Raw genomic sequence first — 5,706 nt, 5'->3', positions numbered from 1 at the left:
GAAGTTTCTCTTTAAGTCTTTAGCCCACTTATTAATTGGGCAGTTGTTTCTTTGAAGATTTGTTTTGGGGGGCAGACAAGGGTCACATATCTAAAATACACTTGGAACTATTGACTAGTTTTATTAAATTATATTGAAAACTAAATTCCTTCCGTCATTGAACTTAACATTATCACAAGTTCTAGACTTTACTATGTAGAATATCCTTGGCAGAGCCATTCTTCTGCCTAGCACATAGCTTCATGATTTGTGTAAGTCATAAATGGTGGACTTACTACTTCATTTTTGTGTGTGTGCACATTTTTTGTAGGTGCATATTATACCACTGAGCCCCTGAACCGCTAAGCTTTACCTGCAGCCAGTTCACCACTCTTGATTAGTACTAATATGCTAGACAAATTAATAATAAAGGATGCATTTTTTTTTGGCTGGGGCTTGAACTCTGGGCCTGGACACTGTCCTTGAGCATCTTTTGCTCAAGGCTAGCACTCTACCACTTGAGCCACATCACCAACTTCTGGGTTTTTCTGTAATGAATTGGAGATTAGAGTTTCATGGACTTTGTTCAGGCTGGCTTCAAAATGTGAGGCTCAGATCTCAACCTCCTGAGTAGTTAGGATTACAGGAGTGAGCCACCAGCAACTGGCAAGGGATGCATTTAAATGACTCTTTTTTTTGTCAGTCGTGGGCATGAACTGTGGGCCTGGGCACTGTCCCTCAGCTCTTCAGCTAGCACTCTACAACTTGAGCCACAGCACCACTTCCGACTTTTTCTGCTTATGTGGTGCAGAGGAGTCGAACCCAGGGCCTCATGCATTCAAGGCAAGCACTCTACCACTGAGCTACCTTCCCAGCCCTTTAATGACTTATTTTGCCCTACAGAGTATAGCTCAAGTAGTAACGTGTTTGACTAGTAAACACAAGACACAGCATCAATCTCTAGTACCAGGAAAAGCATTTTCTAAACAAGTGTCTCATTTTGTTTTTGTTAATTTCTCTTTGTTTCTTAGTGTTTTATAGATGAATTTTATACAGACACATTATCTGCTTTCACGTATTCTAGTGGTTTTCAGATGGCTGATGAGTGGAAGACTAGCTTCCTGATGGTTCCACTGTATCCATACAATCGGCTCTCCTTGCTGCTCTGATGTCAGGAGGCCAGAGTGGTCTACTTTAGGCAGACATCTGTCTTGTCACTCTTCTGCTCAAACTCATGACATCCACTGTGAGCTTTCTTGATTTCATTTATGCCACAGTGTTTGTCAACCTTTTACACACTATATTATTTGTCCTATTTATTTACCTTCTATCTGTTACTACCTCAGATATAATCTCTTATAGGTAGTTAATATTTTTATTGAGATACTATTTTTCACCATCACCATATATACTTCTTGTGAAATTAAACTGTTTTTATAAAATAAGAAAAGACTTCCTATTTATTAGGCCCTAAACCAGGGCCTTAAGTAAACAATTAGTATATATCACACATGAACCTTGTCCCATTATGAAATAGACACATGGAGAGATGACTACTTTGACCTCTGAAAAGTAGGAGAAAAGGAAAGCACACATCCAAGTATTTATAACACAGTGATTAAAGTACAAAGTGCTCAGGATAAAATTAGCATGGAGCTTCTTCGAAGGAATTACCCACTCCTTTCCTTAGTTCTGTGTCAGATAAAATTGAATAAAGAGTAGGGGATAAAAATCCCAGACACAGAAGATGAACTAAGCCCAGACAAAGTAATACTTTGCTTGTAAATGGATGTAATATGGTAGCGGTAAAGATACGATCTGCTTTGGAAATTGCCTTTGATGAGTACACATAAGTAACCAGCAACATCATACATGAAGGGTTACAGTTTCTTAGTCCACCTGTATTGAAAAGTACACTTTCAAAGAGGATGAAAGGAAGTCTAGAATACAAGAAAACTCTTTGAAACTGATGATACTGTTTGCTGCGCGCATACGCACACACATACACACATACACACACACACACACACACACCACTTTAATTCATCATGCATTGGCACCAGTGATCTGAATGATCAAGTTCAAAGCTAGGGTGCCAAGCACAAGTTTTCTTTTGAATGAAGCAAGGCAGCGTATGTTATTTTTAAAGGATTCTGTTCCTCTCAATTTTCCTTAACTCATACTGATTTGTAAATTTTGAAAATATTAAATATGAAGTTTGAGTTAAAAATCCCCATTTCCTTTGCATGTTTCTTGGTGAAAAATGTTACTTGTGCACTTGCACTACTTATTTGAACTATAACCCTAGCTCCTACAATGTTTAACTTAAACTACAACGGGGCTGAAATAACACTGTATTTTGCAATCTATTTCAGTTGATGTAACTGTAAGAAAATGTGTAAATAAACTGACCAAAAATTTAATGTTCCTTATTTAAATAATGTAACCTATTCACAATTGAATAATGGAGGTATAAGAAATAACTAAAATAAAATCATAGATTGCTACCTACCTCTTTGCTTATATATATTTGAAGGTTTACTGAATCCTTTTACAGCTGTGTAACTTTGGTCTCATATCCTTCACTGATTTACATAACTTAAAACTAATCAGGTCAAATGTCTAATCAATTTCTAATACTGAGGCCAAAAACAGACTGTTAACTTTGTGTCAGTAAATGAAAATAAACTTCATTTGCACTGCAAAAAAAAATAACCAATCCTTGGGGTGGGAGGCATGGTTCAGTTGGTAGCTTGCCAGCCAATGAGCAAAAGCATCAGGTACCAAATTTGAGTCCTGATCTTGGACCAAGATTTTAGAAAGAGAGTGGAGGGAGCTGGGAAGGTGGCTCAGTGGTAGAGTGCTTGCTTTAAATGCATGAGGCCCTGGGTTCGATTCCCCAGGAGAAAAAGCTGGAAGTGGCACTGTGGTTCAAGTGGTAGAGCACTAGCCTTGAGCTGAAGAGCTGAGGGACAGTGCCCAGGCTCAGAGGCCCCACAACTGACAACAAAGAAAAAAAGAGAGAGAGTGGAGGTAAGAAATAATATGTCTGACAAAATAAACAACTTGTACAGTAAGAGAGATAATAGCATAGCTTTATGTAGTACTACTGAGGTATAAGAGTGGGTAGGACTGGAGGTGTGGTTCAAGTAGTAGAGTACCTGAGTTCAAATTCCAGTAAGGCAGAAAAATAAACAAACAAACAAATAAATAAATGGAAGGAGCACCAGTGAAGTTCCCAGTGACTGGACTTTAGGGAAAAAAAGGACTGAAGGAAAGCTACAGAGAAAGGCAGTCATTCTCAGATTAGCCAATGAGCTGGTGAATTGTCTTGAAAGTTATGAACAACATCCCAGAAATGACCAAAAGGGAAGCAAGGGGGTCAGCTTCATGAGCGTCTTAACCTACACTAGAGATGAACTTCAATGGTACAGAGTGTTTCTAGATCTGCAAGTCCTGGGTTCTACCTTCAGGACCATGAAAACAAAACAAAATAAGAGTGGTCTTACACCTGGCAGAGCCCAAAACATCCCTCTCACCCACAGAAAACAGCTCCATGGCTCAGCTTCTCTGAGAGGGAAAAGAAAAAGGAATACATTTCTTCCTTTGGGTAATAATCTGGCTATATTAAGAAAATGGGAAAACTACAGAACAGAAAAGAGGTGGCAGTAGCTTAGCCTGCAAAATGAATGGTCCCTCTAGATGAGATTTTTGCTGTTCCAAAACTCCCTCCTTTTGAAGGTAACGTCTTTCTGGGGAGAAGAAATTGGGCTGATGTGATGCGAGTCCCTCACCCTATGAAGCCAAATGAAGAGAGGAAGTGGGGCATAGGGGAAGCTGCACTTATAAAACTCAGTGCATACGCTACAAAATTAAGAAAATCGAAGCCAAGAACCAGGGCTCATGCTTGTAATACTAGCACTCAGGAGGCTGAGATTTGAGGATTGCAGTTCAACGCCAGCCCAGGCAGGAAGGTCAATGAGATTCTCATCTCCAATAAACCACTAAGCAAAGTCTGAAACTGGTGCTGTGTCTCAAGTGTAGAGCCCTAGCTTTGAGCAGAAGAAGCTCAGGATCAGTGCCCAGGTCCAGGTCCTGAGTTCAAGCTCCAGGATAGAAAGAAAAAGGAAAAAGAAAGAAAGAGAGAGAGAGAAAGAGAGAGAGAGAGAAAGAAAGAAAGAGAGAAAGAGAGAGAGGAGAGAGAAAGAGAGACAGAAAGAGAAAGAAAGAGAGGGGGAGGGAGGGAGGAGAGAGGAAGGAAAGAAGGAAGGAAGGAAGGAAGGAAGGAAAAGGAAATTGAGAGGATAGATTTGGGAGGGATAGAGGAGGAGGATGAAAGGGATGACATGAATCAAGATTCATTATATTCATATACTACTCAATTGAACTTCATTGACCATTACTTAGAGATAAAAATAAGTAAAATCTGAGAAAAAATGTACAATTTTTCCTATTCTTCTCTTACCTTTCTTTCCTGTGTTTGTTGGTTTCTCTGTTTTTCTCTTATTCTTCTATGCTTCCTTATGTAAAAAGAGAGCCTTCTGGCTCTTTCTGGAATTTCCACCAGAGTGTAGCTTTCAATTGGATTGAAACTAAAATAAAGTGGCTTAGTGGTAGAGTGCTTGCCTAGCCCCATGCATGAAGATCTGGATTAGATTCCTCAGTACCATATAAACAGAAAAGGCCAGAAGTGGTGCTGTGGCTCAAGTGGTAGAGTGCTAGCCTTGAGCAAAAGAAGCTCAGGGACAGTGCCCAGACCTTGAGTTCAAGCCCCAGGACGGCAAAAAAAAAAAAAAAAAGTAAAATATGCTACTCTCTAAGGCCATTACTCTCCCACACTCAATGTTTCCCTCCCATCTCCAGCTAATTAGTTCATAGAAACTTCTGGATCACAAATGTAAACAGTTTGTTTCTCCCAATGTTGGCTTTTCTTTGATGGTGCACAGCACCCATATATACTCAAAAGGGAGTTGTAAATCAGTGGAGCAGAAGAAGAAAGGTGCAGCTATGTGAGCAGGATTCCCTTGTCAGGCCAGAGGTCTGATCTCCATAAGGAAGTTTCCCCAGGAGCTGAGTGACAGATGAAACTTAAGACTTGTTGAAATGGATGGAAAGGAAGGATGCAGTAGGGAAATAAAGCAACTTCTAGAACAACTTAAAAAACATAAGATTCTCAACAAGAAACCTGAGGTTAGTGATGGATCCTCAGTGTGGGTCCATTGAATTCTTCTGCAGTATTGTGTTACTGAATCTTGTGAGTCCATCAGATGACCGGAAGTTCCTTGCTCCAGATGAGAAAGGCTTCTCAGAGAAAAACTGGTTGATGTCATTGCACAGCAATGATGAAGCAGGTGAGAACCTAGAGGTTGATAGAGGGTGATGTCACATGACATCTGTCACTGAGTCACAATCCAGATGCTGTCATTTTTCTGCATCTCTCCATTTCTTTGGAGAAAAGTTGGGACATTTTTATACCATCAAGGGATTTAAAGATAGCTCTATGGGAAAGAAAAACTGGGAGAGGGAGGGAGGACAAGGGTGAGATTGTCCAAAAAAGAAATGTACTCGGGCTGGGAAGGTGGCTCAGTGGTACAGCGTTTGCCTTGTATGCATGAGGCCCTGGGTTCGATTCCTCAGCACCACATAAGCAAAAAGAAAAAAGCCAGAAGTGGTGCTATGGCTCAAATGGTAGAGTGCTAGCCTTGAGCTGAAGAGCTGAGGGACAGC

General features: G+C 40.3%; 1 protein-coding gene across 1 annotated transcript in view; it reads left to right on the top strand.

The window, feature by feature from the left end:
- Positions 1 to 5,706, top strand: part of LOC106000348 (tripartite motif-containing protein 5-like) — a 35,046-nt gene that overhangs the window by 629 nt on the left and 28,711 nt on the right. The gene's annotated exons all lie outside the window — the stretch shown is intronic.

This window comes from Dipodomys ordii, unplaced genomic scaffold (assembly GCF_000151885.1).
Source record: "Dipodomys ordii isolate 6190 unplaced genomic scaffold, Dord_2.0 Scaffold216, whole genome shotgun sequence".
In the NCBI taxonomy this organism is placed as follows: domain Eukaryota; kingdom Metazoa; phylum Chordata; class Mammalia; order Rodentia; family Heteromyidae; genus Dipodomys; species Dipodomys ordii.
Note: the sequence above shows the minus strand (reverse complement) of the source record. Positions and strands in the feature narration are given on the sequence as shown.